The following is a 17,674-nucleotide window of genomic DNA, read 5'->3' on the forward strand; positions in this document are numbered from 1 at the left end:
AGAAAACTTAAAACATTCATCAGTTGTACTAAAGCAACAAGAAATACAATCATAAATTGCTTCCTTCCTTTTGAAGTTCATGAAACTGATAACTTTTATTATAGTAGATTAGTGGATTTCTAGCAGTTTTATTGGTTTTTGTTCATTAGTTCTTAATTGTGATATTTTTAGCATATTTTTAGTTATTTTCAAACAAAGTTCATTTTGGGTTATATCGTGTTATGCTAAGGTGTTGGCTAGATGCATTGACAGGTGTTACCATGGTGACCTTTTGTGTTCAAATATACAATGTGGTATTTTACTAAGCAGCATAACCAGATAACTTATGCCAAATGTTTTGGATTGCCCAGTAGGAATATTTCTTAGTTCTTCTCTTTAGGTGGATTTTTTTACCTAAGTTGGCAGACTTACCGAAATACTGGTCAGCCTGTATCGGATAAAGGTATATAAGAAAGGTTATACAGGTGAATAATTAGTTTTAATCAGATTCTGACTGCATGTACACAAGTTCAAGCAATATATCACAGCTAGTCATTTGTTAGTTGTGGAGTAGAACTTTTATTCAGCTGCCACAAAATGTTTAGGTATGTCACTCATGTCACCCTGAGGTTTTGACAGAGCCAGGTGGAGCTTGAACTAGATGGAGAGATGGGGAGAGTGGGGAGGGGCTGTTTTGCACTGGCTCACTCCAGCTCCAACTTCACCCTGGCTCCTCCCTTGGGAGAGTTGGCACATTAACTCTCCTGTTTTGTATTGGCTCACTCTAGCTCAAGCTCCACCTGGCTCTGTCTACTCATTATCACACTCACCTGTAGCTTGGCTGTGTTTGAAATAGCCTACTACATACTCCTTGCATACTGATTCTGCCCTAATGTAGTGAGTAGTATGCAGTGACCAACCAAGTGTTGCTGCACTCGGTACCACACTGAAGCCACACCAGCTTTCTTTGCTGGTCTTGAAGTGGGTTTGGTGACTTTGTCCATTTAAAAGTTAACTTTTTGCATAATGTAGATAAAACAGTAACTCAGCCGAACTCAGGCTCCTGTGTGGAGTCACAGTGTTTATTATTCAGTCAGGCTAGTTCAGATTACCAACTATGAGTGTAATGAAGAGAGTAAAACAAGTGTGTACGACCCAAAAAAAAACTGAAAGATAACATTAAAAGTTCAATTGTAGCTTTGAAGATGGGAAGAAAACAACCTCTTGCCCTCTGTCATGATATGAGGTGTACTTTCACAAGTCACACAGGCACATCTCTTGACTAAAATGTAAGTGTATATGCAGAAAAGCAGCCAGCAACAATTACTGGTTTTAAGATGGGTCTGATTGGCTCAGTCACTGAAGTTGGCAGGCAAGTCCAGGAAACAAGTATGACACATGGCTTGTGTCATACATTGAATACTGTACAGTAGGGGTGCGGGAAAAAATCAATTCTTAGATGCATAGCGATGCAGATGTGAATAATTCTGAATTGATTCACAAATGTCAAAAGTTGATTTTCTAAGTTTTAATTTATAACATATTGTTGATGGAACGCAAAAGGGCAGAATTTGGAAGTGGGTAAGTGCAGCACCCGGACAGTCGGCGGCAGCACATAACAAAAACACAACTGGATGAGCGAGAAATCCGACCGGCTCCCTCTGCATTAAAAGCTGGGTTAGGTCAGGAGTCACAAACCAAATGTTAAGAAGAGCCATTTTGTCCTTTCAACAAAAATCAAACCACCTTGGGAGCCACAGCATTTAATGTCCAGTATGTCTCAACCTGTGCTGATGTCCTAGTATAGGCTAAAATAATCTGAACGAAAATGCAGATTAACTTTGCTCTGCTTTAAGCTTTAGCTCAGCTATTGCCACTTTCCTCCCGTCTCCACCAGAAATCTTTTCCTCAGATGTAGAGCAGCTTATTGTAAAATGTCTTTCAATGTTCGGCTGCTTCACGAGGCTGAAGTCGCTTCTTATTCTCTAGCTTCTTGTTCGAATTTTTCTGTTCCAGAAGTGACCCCTGACTTTGTACTACATGACCAAAGTTATATAATCACTAAAGTAAACAGGCAGGACAGCTGTAACATGCTGCATGGACATCCACTGCCACTGGATCTAAAAGCCTTCCAGTTTACTTGCCACATCACTTCCCTTTGTTTTATTAATAAAAGATATTGGAAGTATATTCATTATAGATCATTACAAATACTTTGCTTTAAAAGTCGTCACACAGTGAGAAAAAAGAAATCGATAATCGATTTATAATCACATCGCAGCCCTCTGAATCATAATCCAATGATTATCGTGAGGTACCAAGAGATTCCCACCCATACATGTACAGTGTACAACTGATGAAGAGCCCTATGCAGTGTTCAGTGATCCAGTATCCAATACAGTACACAGTATGCTTTTTCAAACACAGCCCTAATATCCTGTGTATACTGCTTTGTTTGCTTTGCTCTTAGTATTTCTGCATTTCAGTGCATATCTAAGCTGGTCTACATGACTCCTTGTCCTTGGATTTTGTGGTTATTTCTAATATTTTTGGTATTATTTTTCCTGGTTTTCTGATCATGGATTTGCTTTGTGTATGACTGCCTGCCTGTGTGTTGACCTCTACAATCACAGTGTTGACTTGCTCCCAATAAGTTAAGTGATACTTTTTTAATCCCACAAATGGGGAAATTCCACCTCCACATTTAACCCATCCATGAAGTGAAACACCACATACACACTAGTGAATACACACACACTAGGGGGCAGTGAGCACACTTGCCCGGAGCAGTGAGCAGCCCTATCCAGAGCACCCAGGGAGCAATTGGTAGTTAGGTGTCTTGCTCAAGGACACCTCAGTCATGGACTGTCAGCACTGGGGATCGAACCAGCAACCTTCCAGTCACATGGCCAGTTCCCCAACCTTCAGCCCCCGACTGCCCCACTAAAGCTTTGTCTTACATCATTTTAAGTGTTATGCTGCTAAAATATTTCTGTAAGTAATCCTAAACCTGTAACTTCTACAAACCCCTGGTTTTATAAACTGGTTACTTTAACTATTTCATGTTAAGTGTAGCTTATGGAAGACAAGCTTTTTGATTTTTACATTTTTTCTTCTTCCATCTTTGTATTGTTGCTTTTAGTATTATACACTTATCATTTCTATTGATATGATTCAGAGGAAACATTAGATTTGCTGTCCTTTTATGTTTTTGATTATAACTTGAGTTGAACAGTTGAATGCTGCAATGTGCTCCATCTCTTTAGTCAGTGAGCAGATTTTTCATCTTACTCAATTTCAACACCATTTTCCCCAGAGGCCAGAGGGTCTGCGGAAAATTACTAGTCCATATGAAACATCGTTCCTAAGAGAGTGATCATTATTTGTAATTAGATTTTTCCCCCCTTTTCTCTTTCACTCTTTCTGTACATTGCCAGACATTTTCCTTAGTGCCCAGTGCAATTTCCGCTGTCTCAATGCGACAAAACAACATGCCATAGCACAGATATACGCTCCTAATAAACCCTGTGTCAGTGAGAGTAATGACATAATTAAAGAGCTATAAATATATAACAGGGTTTACTCCAGAATTTTAGGGGCACCAAACATTTGGACCTTATGCTACATACAGTTTTAAAAGACAAGCTGTAGAGATTACACCATTCCTTTAGGGTCCTCAAAGTAATTTTAGTAGAAGACATCACTGAGGCCTGGATAAAAGTTGGTTTTATGAGGGCAATCTGTTATGATGGCCATATACACACAAGGCTAATTGCTTCTTGAATCAACTTCAGTAGCGACGGATAGTAAAAAGGAGCTCACTAGCATTTGGACAAAAAAATGAATAAGCAAAATAATCGAAAATAACAAAAGCAAGGATGGACTGGCCATGTCCTCTCCCTGAGCACTCGTCTGCAATGTCCAGGGATCTGTTACTAGCATTCTAGGTAGAAGAAGGTAATAGCCCTACAGCCATGTTTGCTTTTTGGTCTGCCTCATGTGAAACTGAAGGGACTGCACACATTGATCCGTGTACTGATGGGGTGACCTCAAAAACAAATGTCAGAATTAGTCTTAACCCCAGATCACTTGCCAGGGCTTTGTGCCCGCTGGACTTGTGTGTCTGGATGCTTTAAGTGAGGCAGCAGAACGTTCAGCCACTCATGGGCTTCAGCCTAGCTGCCCAGGGAATATGATCTTTAGCATCACAACCCTCTGTACCTGACCTCTGGCCTTATGGGGGTCTTAGGCAGAGATGTGTGGGCCTATCCCATTGTCTCACTAGGCTCTCCTGAGCGTACATGGATAAGGCTCGAGATTCAAAGGAAGGGTTTCCATATCTGCTTCTCTTATCCTCCTTGCTGGCTTGTGGTGCATAATTTCCTCTTCTATAACCTGGGCTTTGTTGACTTCAGTGCAACAATATCGTGAGGCAAAGGCCATGAAAGCAGGAGAGCTGTGTTATAATTCCAAATCAGAGTCTTTTTGCTTGGCTACACAATACTATTTGGCATGGTTATTTTGAGCATGCAGCGAATGTGCCTTATTTCATTCAGTGGTTGATCCGAACAGCAGTAGCTACATGGCACATGAATGCCTGTGCCAGAAACTCCACTACTCCATTCTAGATCACGAGGGGGAAAATTTGATCCCCTCTCTTTATTTTCTGTAATCCTTTAGAGTTTTGGCTTGGCCCCGATTCGACGGAAGGGCCCTAAAGGACGAATGCTGAGCGATGACATTGAGGCGGGTGAATAGCTCCATCACCAAAACTCACTTGAGTCTTGGCACAACCTCTGCCGTCCTCGATATGAGGCCATATTATCATCAGCCGTCTCATTGTTTGGCCCTGCTCACCGCTGGAGAAGCCATGTTGCAGGCTGCTGGAAGGGTAGCCATCTCATGATGAGAGCCGTATCAGCAGGTCACAGATGACAATCCTGTAGTGTTCTGGCTGAAAAGGGTAATCAACCCGCTTATTGTTATCATCTGCAACAACGGTGGATGCGAGGCGCTGAGCTTCTTTAATGACTGATATGGGCACAGCCGGTTTTGCCTGGGTTGCATTAACCTGCTGCTGGGCCACTTGCAGATGGACCAGCCTCTGAACTGGAGGCCCACAGGCCTCTAATGGAGTCTTCAGTGCCATCTCACCCTGAGCAGGTGGTATACCATCTTATATAAGCCTGCAATTTCATGATTTTAAATGGTTTTGTTTTTAATGGAAACTCAAAGAGAAGGAGAAACTCTCTCTGATGTCTGAATTGATTTGTCTATGAAGGCTTCATTTAAGATGCTTATATAAGTATTTGTGTAGAGATGCAGAGAAGGGGTTTATGGGTAATGGCAGCTTGCAGAGGCCTCCTAAATCTTAATTACACATGGTGCAAATCTGTGGAGGTGCATGTAAAGCAAACACTGATTGGTTGGGCAGGGAAGTATATGCGATAGCATTGAGGTTGGGATGAGAGCCAAAATGGAACTAAACAAAATCCCATGATATAAATATCTTCTTTACCATGTCTAGTAATTTGCTTCTTTTGTTTGTTATCTTTCTCACTATGCTTCTTTCTCCCAATGCATGCTTTTCCAAAAAGAAACACTGTGCAGTTCCTGTTGAACATATTAAATATTTCAGTATGAAATATTTTTATTGGGCAAAATAGTAGAAACAAAACTCAACTGGAGATGACCCTACATCTACATTGCTATGTTAAACTAGCCCTACAGTGTAGATGTTGTTTCATGTCTGAATTTGAAGTTGGGTTTGTACTGGTTTTTGTTCAACTTTTTCATTCCACCTTAAATTGAGCAGCAGCTACCTTCTGGCACCTGTATGAATGTAACTTCTGCACCTTTTAAGGTGAAACAGAAATTTTCAATATGAAGTCAACTACAGCTTCATTGAATTTCTCAAAAAAAATTGTCTCATAGATGAGTCTCATAAACTTGCACCTCTGACTGTTAGACAGTTGTTGGAAAATATTAGTTATTTAGTGATCAGTACCAGCTGGTCCATGGCCTATTTCACTAACAAGGCCCTGACCGTGGCCTGATGTAGCTGACCAAGTTCAGTAGCTTCTAAGTTGGTTCAAGAGGAAGTGTGGCAATTGGTATGGCTAAGCCTAAAAGCTAAAGACCAGTAATTCCTTTATTCTGCTGTCTCAGATGCAAAGTGCATTTCTTGAGATACAATGGACTAGACAGTGGGACGCGATTTAGAGACTCCTTTTTTATTTAAAACATGACTTAAACATCCCTGACTCGGTTGCTCAGCTGAACAAGTTAATGTTAGCATTGTTTGCACAATTTAAGATCATATTATCTGCATGTGTTTGTGGCATTTGGATTGCAAATGTGTTGTTTGGAACTTAAGAGAGTCTCCACCTGACGCCTATGCACGTTCTCAGATATACGAAGAAGTGTCTTGAAACAGAAGTGGGAAACAATGTTTCTGAGGACACTGTGAGCCCAGTGGACACAGCTGTCCTGTTTTCAATTTGTCTAAAGTTTCCTCTACCCTGCTTGTCTCCTGTTTGAATGGTGAGAGATGATCACGGTTCTCCATTACAACGCTTTTCAATTATTTCATTAGCGAGCGGGTGCAGTGGACCAGAGAGATTGCCGTTTGTTCTGTGAAATGGAGCGGGCAAGTAAATAACTAGATAAAAGGAAAGAATAAACCTTCTCCAGCCCAGTTGCACAGCGAAGATAACCATCACTCAGCATTGTTGTGGCAGGCTGGGCCATTTGTTGGGGAACTCTTGACAAACTGATTAATTGCATCCAGTTGGCTCTCTGTACAGTGCCTTTTCAGTGAGGAGATACAGGTGGCGAGAGAGGGAAGGCTATGGACAGTAATTGCCATACTGTGGCCAGTTGAATTATTAGCACTGATCGGCTGTCAGCTGTGCTGAAATGCAGCTTGAGAATAATAACTACTCTCTATGAGGGCATAGACCGCTCTTATGTTGTGGGTTCAAAGACAGGCCACCTGGACTTTATAAACAGGAAGCAGCAGGTATGTCAAAGATATTTTTTGTCACCAAATACTCTATCCAGTGTTTTGTGAGCGTTACTGGCCCCAGGAATGTTATTGAATTTACGGCTCATAGGTGAGGAATAGCCTATTATTTGATTCATAACAGCCCAGTTAGAAGTGTGCCACTGCAAGACTGGGACTTGATTAGTTTTTAGCGTGCTCCTGTGCTGTGCATGTTGAGACTGGTGGCACGTCAGATTTAGGCACCGATGATGAAGTGGAAAGCGAGCGATGCCGCTGCCTCTTTGTAATTAATTCCCTGCACAGTTCAAGCACACCTTACAATGGCAGAGCCGAATATCTGCTCTCTGGCTGCCCTGTGCTGTGTCCCTCGTTCATATTCATCTTCGCCATTGGCACAAGCAGAGGCTGCCAAGCAGATCCAGACGCCTTGCTTCTGCTACTGCTGCCGATGATTTGTGTTGTAGTGTGCAGCATGATTTAAAGTAAGTGTAGGGGAAAGCCGTGGGATGAAACAATCCAACACAACGAGGCTTGGCAGGCTGCTGAAAAGTGTGTATGTGTGTAAGGATATGTAAGTTGTGTGTACTAAGGAGATGTCTATAGAGATTTTTTGGGGGTTATGATGGAATCTTGTCTTGGATATAGGTGCTGATCTGTTTTTTTTAAGAAAATGAACATATGTCCTAATTCTGTTAAAGACATTTCATTGAGCACGTGAGCAGGAAGCACAGGTAAGTATGTATCAGAACGATTGATCCTGATCGTGATCATACACTTCAAAAATTATAGTGAGTCTATTCAAATTAATACAGTGACCCTGCCCCCCTCTCTCCCACATTGCATATAAGGATGAGCATGTGTCATTATAGGTTCAGCTTTAGGAAGGAAGGAAGTCTGCTTTCTCTATGCCTTCTCTACTCTATGCGCTATCCACCTCTTTTCTAATAAGCATGCTCATTGCAGATCAGCAGCTTCTTCTCCTTCTGGGCTACAAAATGGACTTTAAGCTTAAACAGCATGTGGGACGGATACAGCAAGTTGGAAAAATAATTCATTATCGCCATTGCAGAGTGAACCAAAACCCCAGCAAACAGAATGTTTCACAATCAATTTCAGCCAATTTTGATTAGCACACCCTCAGACATGAATGTACAAAACTGTGGAGAAGGGGACGTGGCCGAGCGTCGACTGTAGGACGGAGAAGCCGGTCTGGCTGGACCAGCAGGCTAAGTAGCTGATGTTGCTCACCTGTGTCTTGTTTCTGCCTGCCTACTTATAGTCATCTCTTCCTTCAGTAGGCGGCAGAGCCCTGAGAGAGAAGGAGACCCAGAGTGAGCCGAGCCAAGCCGAGCCGAGCCGAGCTGTACCGAAATGAACAGTCCCCGCAAGTCGGGCCTTGAAGTTATAGGCTGAAAAGCCATTTCATTTTGTACTTGAAATAAATATCCGCTCTCTGCCTTCACCCCCTGCCCCCATCGTCTTTCCTCCCCTCCTGTTCACAACGTTAAAAAACTTTGGTGGTACCCTTCACATTGCTGGGGTGGGACATCTCAAAGGTACAGCTTCAGTACCTTCAATTAGGTAACATAATGGCTACGCATTCCATTGCAATTGGTAAGTTGCTTTGACTCAATACATCCTGTCTTGAACCAAAATGTACATCTATACACTTTTTTAAGAGTTGTATCTGTAGTTCACTGCAGTGGTTAGAAACTACCAGAAAAAGGAAGATAAATCAATTACACAGATGTGAATTTTTTGTCCTCTTTTCATCTCTTGGGACATTATGAGCATATCATGTTATGGAAATGGCAAAAACAATTCAATTAGACTTATGGCCTCATTTAAACAAAATGAAATGAGCATAATCTCATGTCATTTTGGTGCATTTAGTGCCTGCCAGAAAACCAGTGTATCAGGCCATGGCAGTATGAGAAAAGCCAATCAAATATGCACATGCAGAAAACAATGCAGTTTATATGGTCACTGTAGTGTGGTTGCTATTTCACTATCATGGTTATTTTCGGACTACTCTATGCAGTGTCACGACCATGGCTTTTCTCAAGCTTTGTTCCAGAGCTAAAGCGTTGTTGCCATCCCAGTTTAAGCGGAGGGCTAATGACCCAAGGCCAAAAACGCTTAGTGTGTTGTTTCATTGCCTATATTCAACTAATGTGGAAAGTGTTTCACATTTTCACAGTTCACTTTTGCTGTGCACTACCAGCCGAAATATTGGCTTTTTCTTTTTCACTGTCATTTTCCATATTTTAAAAGTATAGTGAATAGTGACATTGAAATTATATTTTAAGACTGATTCTAAAATGTAATTGGCTGAACCATGTTTGTAGCTTTAATGTGCTTGATAGACCTTGCTCACAACAACATATTCTATATTAATATGCTAAGTCACTAAAAATATGAAATAAGACAGATGAAGCGAGAGCCCAGTTCTGTTTAAGTGGGTGCTGAAAACCTAGCAACTAGCTAAAGCTAGGGTAAACAGGCTCCTCCATTAATATTCAGTTATACTTTGAATAGAAGTATTTACTAAAGCATTTAATATAAAAAATAACAAATCAGTCATTTTAAACCCAGCACTGTAAATCAAATATGTAGTACTTTTATCTTGATGCTTCTACAGACGCCTAAAAATACTCTTTAATATCTTTACATACCAAGATTAATTTGTTTGATTCATTCAGACAAGCACATGTATAATTGATATCTTGCACCTTGATTTTTAAGAAAGAGAAAATGCAAAATAATAATAATAATAATAATAATAATAATAATATGTGCAAAAATGCAAATAGCATGAACACTTTTACCATTCATGGTTGTCTTTGGTGTTGGCATGGCAACATCCAAGATGACAAAGCAGCAAATAGAACTGGGCCTACAAACATCTGAGGTAAAGCTTATCATGTGGACACACTCAGAGTTTCAGTTTCTGATTGAAGCATTGAAGCTTTTCATACTATTTTCCAAAATGGACAGTAGCCCAATGAACTTGCTGTGAAGAGCAAAGGAGTTAAGACATTTGGCCCTTTTGTTTTGTGCTTCATTTCATGTGGAGCTGCATCTCCAAAATCAGCTGAAACTGAGTTAAAGGGATCAGAGGTGGGAATGAAAGTTCAGAAAGTTTTAGTTCCTCAGTGAGGCAGAAAAACTCTGTTCAACTGTTGCTTTTTCAAAGTTGAAAGCATCTTGCACAATGTCACAATTTGTCCATTTGATGATATGCCCTTCTCATAAACATTCCGCCTCTCCTTTTTTTACACAGTGAACTTGCCCTAAAATTGCATGTCTGAAGATGTCTGAATTGCTTTGTGTTGGGTGTGTAAAGGTTTTTACCCATGAAGAAATCATAGAGCTGTAAGTGAGTCTTTCATGACGTAATGCTTAAATAATGCATATCGTGTTACTCAAAAATGACGAACTTTACAAGCTGTAGTGCAACTCCTTTATATCTACTGTTCACCACTAACAACCACACATACTCTCCCGCTCCCGCTCTCAAAAACCCCCTCTTTTCTTTTTCTTCCATCATAATAAAAGTCCCCCTTTTTCACGGTACTAACTTTTACAGCTACATATATAGCATAACCAATATAAGTGAATATAAATAAAACAATGCTTGTCTATATTATAGACTTAACAAACTCACTCACTTCTTAAAAAAAAAAAAACTATATTAAGATAGAACAGACTGCTTTTAGCCATTTAAACAACAGAGTATACAGAAACAACACAAATAACTGTTTCAATTGGCACTGAACAGCAGTATTATGTCCTTACAAAAGGTTTGTGTTTTTTTTTTTAATCAAGTTTCCATTGTCCTACATTCAGGGCTTGAAGTAGCTTATAAGCTGCTGCCCCCTTTTTGGTAAGACAGTCCGTAAGCTGTTCTTTTGTACTGATCCACAACACACGTTCAACCTTCTGTGTTTGTATGAGTTCTTTGATGCTGCTTATCTCCAGGTGAAGTCGTTTCTCTCTGACTGACTTTGTGGACTTCAGTGCATCAGCAAGTGAATGATTATCTGTGACACACATTATGGGTGGAGCATGTTCAGCATCCCCAGTAGCTAGTTCAGAGAACAGTGCGGCCAAGAAAATGGCATTATCAATTCCATCAGACATTGCCAGTGTTTCACCAGCAAGTGTGCTTCGCACAATCCTCTTGACTCTCTTTGACTGCCAAGAAAGGGGTGAGAACTTTCCATCTTCTCCCATAAGAACAATCAGATGTCCTCCTTGAATGCCGCCATCTGAAAGATTTCCAAATGAGGCATCGTTGAACACTACCAATTTAAGAGCACTGTCTCTGCCCAAGTGTTGGAAGTTTAGAACTACCTTCTTGGACTTAAGTTTGCACACTATTCTGTTTGCTTCATGGACTGTCTGCACAGTTGCACTTTTGAAGCTTGATGCCAAGTGACTAGCATCAAATATGACATCTGGCCTACTCTGTCTTGCTACCCAGAGAATTTGGCCTATCTTTGACCTGAGTTGATCCTTCTCTTCCTCAGAGAGGGATCCATATGTATGGGCTGCATGTGTTGGATGTAGTTGTCCTGGTGTATTTGTGTTTTTTTGTTATTAGTCACGAAGTCTATTGCCACATAACAGAAGTTATCACGCTCCTCACGTCCAACTTGGAAAACATGCCTGCGATGAGGTATTACAGTGGAAGCGAAACTTTGTGTGCCCCCCCCATATGAAGTCATCTACATGACAGGCAAGTACCCCAATTACTGTGCAGTCCTGATCCATCCAATAGAAAACAGCTGGGTCAACTCTGGACATTTTTCCTCCTGCTCTCAGCACTATTTCCTTCACTCTGTTGTACCAATACAATGAAGCATCTGCTAGACCATACACACACTTCTTGAGCTTCCATAATGTTCCTTTACAGTCAGCCTCAGGGGGAGGCCTGATGTAAATGTCACGTGCCAGTTCTGTTCCTTGTAGAAATACATATTTTATGTCCATGGATTGAAGTGTCCACTGTCTTTGACAAATAACTGCTAAAAGCAGCTGAAGTGACTCTGATGCACATGTGGGTGAATCCTTTTGAAGCTCAAACACGTCCAACTCCTCAAATCCTCTAGCCACTAACTGTGCTTTAGGAACTAATCCATTGTGTGTTTCTTTGGTAGTGCATGCCCATCTGGTAGAGATACACTTTTGTCCCTCTTCTCTGACTTCCTCAAACACATCGTTATCTTTCCAGTTCTTTATCTCTTCTTGTTTGGCAAGGTCAAATGATAGATCTTTTGTTACCCATACATCCTCGTATTAACATCAGTTACAGTGGGCTCCATCTGAAGGTTCTCTAAATGTGATATGTCAACTGAATCTGTACTGCCTGCAACATTAGTGGGTTCAATGAACTGCAGATTATACCAGTTTTTGTATTTTCCTGTAGCTTTGCCTGCATGTCCTAGAACTTTCGCTGTGTGTAAAATGCCACTGACTCTATCCCTGTATTTGAGAACTTATCCTGTCTTTAGCCAGACCACAGTCCCCTGCTCTGCACCACTCTGTCTCTCTACATTGTCATCTGAGTGCTGTGTTTCTTCATTCTGGACCCCAGTGGTTGTGCCTGTGTGCTCAGTTTGAATTACACTTTCCTGCACTTCTGGTACAGTCTCTGTCCCCTCTATGTTGTTGTCAGCAGCTCTTAGGGTCTCTTGTCTTTGAACAATGTTTGTGTCATTTTCTGAATTATCATTCATGTGACATGGATCTTCACTTTCTGTATTAGCTTTTCTCAGTCTGAGGTGATGTACCCTGATACAGGTTCCTCCATGTCTGACAAACACCACTGCACCATCCTGCCCAATGACAACTCCTGGTCCTTTCCACTCTGGACAGTCCACTCTCTTATAGTATACTTTATCACCCATTTCATATTTTCCATCTGTGTGACGAAGCTGTTTCCGCAGTGCTCTCCATATTCTTTCTGAACATTCTGCTTCAGTAAAAGCAGGAGGCTTGTCAGTTAGCACAGAGGGCAGGTTAGGATTCTGTCCAAACACCAACTGATGTGGACTGTAGCCATGGACATTTTGCATGGTGTTCTTTGCCATAAGGGCCCAGTCCAGTGCAGTATCCCAGTCACAACCGTTACTTGTCTTTACTTTCATTATGATCTCAGTAAGTGTCTGGTTGTGCCGTTCCAAAAGTCCATTGCTCCATGAACTGTATGCAGCTGTTGTCTTTACTTCTATGTTGAAGTTTTCTGCCATATCTCTCACTTCATCATTGTTGAATTCTCCTCCATTGTCACTGAACAGTCTCTGAGGTGGACCATGCACACTAATCCAATCGTGCATGAAGTGTTTCACTATTTCAGAGGACTTCTTTGTGGTCAGAATGCTGCCTGCACTAAACCGTGTGAACTGGTCAATAATGTGAAGATACCACACGCCTGGTTCCAGTTCATGCAGATCCAGTGCCACAGTTTCATTGTACGGAGATGCCAAAGGTAGTCCCACTGCTGGCCTTGGGTTGGTCCTACTGTATCTCTGACATGTTTCACATTCTTTAACAATTCTTTGAAGAATTATGCCACATTCTGTATCTTTATTGCCTGAGCTAGCCAGAGGCCTCTGCAGTCTGTCAGCAGAAGTATGTCCGAACTGTCTATGAAGCTTCATCAAGATTTTGTGATTTTCTGCTGAGCTAGTTTTTTCTGAGACTGCCAGGATTTCGTTATCACGGTGAGATTCCAGGCCATTCTTATCATTGTCCAGGTTTACACAATAATGTCCAGAGCTTGTAAAGTCCAGTTTTACAGGTTGATTGAACATCACTACACTGTCATTCTCCATATCCAGCACTGTCCTTGCTCTTTTCAGTGATGCTTTACTCAAAAGTAGTGGAATCTTTGCTGGGACAACTTCAGTTTCAATTTGACACCTAGTTTGTCCAATTTTAGCAGGAATTTTTGACCTTTTGTTGGAGTACACTACTCTTCCATCTCCAAATCTGAAGAGTCTCTGACTGCGTATTTCGGTCTTCTTCAGATGCTTTATCTCATTTTGACTTAATTCACTGACGTAGCTGTCTAGCCATTCCTGTCCACATACAGTTTGTGTGCATGCAGTATCGATTATAGCTGAACCAAAACACTCGGTCCTAAAGATTTCTGCTTCAGTTGGTGACTCTTTTGTACACAGAGCAATGTTGTACTCCTCTACATCATTACTTTCACAATCTTCAGTTAGTTTGACTTGCTCACCTCTGTGTGGACAGTCCTTGGCCCAGTGGAATGTGCTTTGACAAACTGCACATTTTGATCTGCGACCACATCTGTCAAGGGGATTGGTGCCGAGCAGTGGTGTCTTTTGTTGATCATTTTGGGACCAAGGCTTGCCTCTCTGTCGTCTTTGCTCTGTTACATATGCAGTTTCCTGGTTAATTCCCACTGTTACTGCAGACGACTTTCCTCCTAAAATCCTCTTCAGTGCTGACTTCATTCAAAGGTTAACTCTGTGCATGCAGGTCAAAGCCAACTGTCGGTCTTTCACGTCCAAGCATGCTGTATCTAGCAGCTTGAATGCTAACACTGCGTCGGGAAGTTTTTCCTTCTCTGAGAAACAAGCCGTCGAGTTTCGCGAGTAAAGTGCTCATGCCAGGGTCTTTATTCAAGCCATCTACCGCTATTTCCATCGCCGTCTCCCTCGCTCTTCCCGACAGCGTCAAGGCCGAAGCAAGCGCCTGCTTACTTTTCTCCAGTTCCGTAACTCTGGTCCAAATAGCGACTTCATTCTTCCAACTTTCGTACGGCTTCCCTTCATCAAATGTTGGCGGGACTCTGTAGTTACTAACCATCCTCTGCCACCAATGTTACTCAAAAATGACGAACTTTACAAGCTGTAGTGCACCTCCTTTATTTCTACTGTTCACCACTAACAACCACACATACTCTGCCACTCCCGCTCTCAAAACCCCTCTTTTCTTTTTCTTCCTTCATAATAAAAGTCCCCCTTTTTCACGGTACTAACTTTTACAGCTACATATATAGCATAACCAATATAAGTGAATATAAATAAAACAATGCATGTCTATATTATAGACGTAACATATGGAATCATGGAGTGATGACAAAGGTGTTAATTGAGTAAAAACTTATATTGCGACCAAAATTTACATTGTAGTAGTGCATATTTTCAAATCATTCTGAATTGTACCAAAAATAAAAGAAGCCAAAACATGGTGGAATGTTTTGATTTCCTAAAGAATCACAATCATTTAAAAAAACGGTCAGGTCTGACAATTACCCCTCAGATCAGCATGCTCATATCAGTCTTCTTTGTTTTTAAGATTCATATCCAGAATGTAGTAGCACACCCAGTAAAGCATAAAAACATTGCATAGTAACATCTTTTTAAAACCTGCTTTTTTACATAAACTGCACTTTAACTGCAGGTGGCAAAAATACTGCAGTCCTTCCCGGGAAAAAATCCATCTCCTCACTCAAAAGGAAGTACAAGCAGTAAGTGGCAGATATTTTGTTGTATTTCTGCTCCGTTCATGTAGGCACGATCGGCAGTAGAGAACAAGCAGGAAATGTTTTCCCTAGATAAAAGAGTAAGAACACATGGGCGCTTGCCCTTTGGGCCGGCAGGTGGCCTCTCCCTGGAGATTAATTAGTCTGGACATGGTGGTGGTCTATCACATCGCCTGAGCAGGTGTAATCTCCATGGCCCTATCTGCAGCCCGCGCGAACAGACGTCGGGAGGTCCTCCTGTTACGAAAAGCGACAAAGTAAAAAAGAGAAATAGGCAAGCTAGAAACGTGGACGCCCTAAGGACAGCTCAATTATCCGCCCATCAATCAGCTTGAGTTTGATTGGGGCTGTAGATGGAGAAAGAGTGATGTTTTGTGGGCGATCGATGTCCTAGCAGTCGCTCTCCTCTTCCACAATCAGCCCCCACACATGCGCCGCTCTGATCAGCCCACACTGTCTGTTTCACACAGGATATTGCAGTCACTGTTTAACTCTGCTCGGAGCGCTCTGATGATGTCTGTGGGCTCGATTACACTTCAAATGTAAAGAAAGGTTACCGCCAATGCTTTACCACTGTTTGTTCCAGCTCAGTGCTCATCAGTGATTGAATAATGTGAATAACATTTTTGAAATACAGTATTTACTGCCTTGTTGAAGCTCAAGGTGACTTTACAGTATCATTCAATCAGTAGAACCAATGTTGAGATCTAAAAATAGAACAAATAACCTGATGGAACAAAAGTACACAGAAAACAAGCATGATAATGAGCATCTGGGGGGGAAAAAAAATAGCAGAACAGCAGCAGTACATTTTCACACTGTACAAAAGCAGGGGGCACCAACCACATCAACATAACAATTAAGCAAGGACAAGAGGGCGAGCTGTATCACTGTGGAAAGAATGGGTTTTTAATTGTTATTTGAAGAATAAAATGGACAAAAATTGTCCCAGAGCCACTGTGGAATTGCAGAGTGTGAGATTTATAGACCACGAGGTTGTGTATCGTTTTGTGGTCAGTGACATGGTCACATTAGGAGCTCTCAGTCCAGGCTGTTTTTCTCTACAGGACAAATAAATGATATTTTCAAACATAAGTGCATGTGGTATTAAACAAAAATGCTCCACCATGTTTTATGCTACAGTTCTATCCAAAAAACTTGGGTGCCCTTTGTTACACAAGTGAAAACAAATGTATTTCCTCCACAGGAAACACCCTTCTACACGTCTTTAAAGATTAAGTGACACTTTTTAAACCCACAAACAGGATTAAACACCTCCACATTTAACCCATTTTGTGAAGTGAAACACCACATACACACTAGTGAGCACACACACACACACACAAGGGGGCAGTGAGCACACTTACCCAGAGCAGTGGGCAGCTCTATCCACAGCACCCAGGGAGCAAGTGGGGGTTAGGTGTCTTGCTCAAGGCCCGCAACTGCCCCACATTTTAAAGCTCAGTTACTGTTTATTTGCTGAATTTAACACTATAAGAAATATAATGTGGCCTGTGCAAAAGTTCATGTTTTATTTTTTACACAGCTTTACCACCAACCCAATTGGCTTTTGTTCTTTGAAGGGCAGGTGTTTGTGTATAAACACACAGCATGATGAGTATTACAAGCATTTCTATTCATTTTTCAACAAGTGAACTGTCTCCTCCTCCTTTATAATGTCTCAGACACTAATTAAGCAATACTATACAACAGTAAATTGCAGCCTGCTATTGCCAAAGCTGCTTAACTACCACAATTGACTAAACTTGCTTGTGCGGGTTATTTTAGTGAGATTGCTTGTTTCATGATGTTAAGCAGTGTTAGCATGCTTGTAGTAGGCATACAGGATTTGGCCTTTTTCAACTATTTAACAGCTTTGAATTTCAAATGTTCATATTTGAGGAGAAATGGTAGCAGTAAAAATGTATAAGTACCATGCTTAGAGCTTGAAATATTTGTCTGAACCTGATGGGACTGGACTGGTCACATTAGGTTTGATTGGGATTAGAAATGTTTTCTTCAATATGTGTCTGGTTGTTGTGTGTGTTGTGGTGGGGTCGGGGTCCCCCTTTCCACTTTTGATAGATTTATCCTACATGTCCCCTGCTTTAGTTTTTCTCTTTGCTTTATTCTTCCTCTCTGCTTTCATTGCCTTAAAGCAATCTTTT

This window comes from Pygocentrus nattereri, chromosome 27, assembly GCF_015220715.1.
Source record: "Pygocentrus nattereri isolate fPygNat1 chromosome 27, fPygNat1.pri, whole genome shotgun sequence".
Taxonomy (NCBI): Eukaryota; Metazoa; Chordata; class Actinopteri; order Characiformes; family Serrasalmidae; genus Pygocentrus; species Pygocentrus nattereri.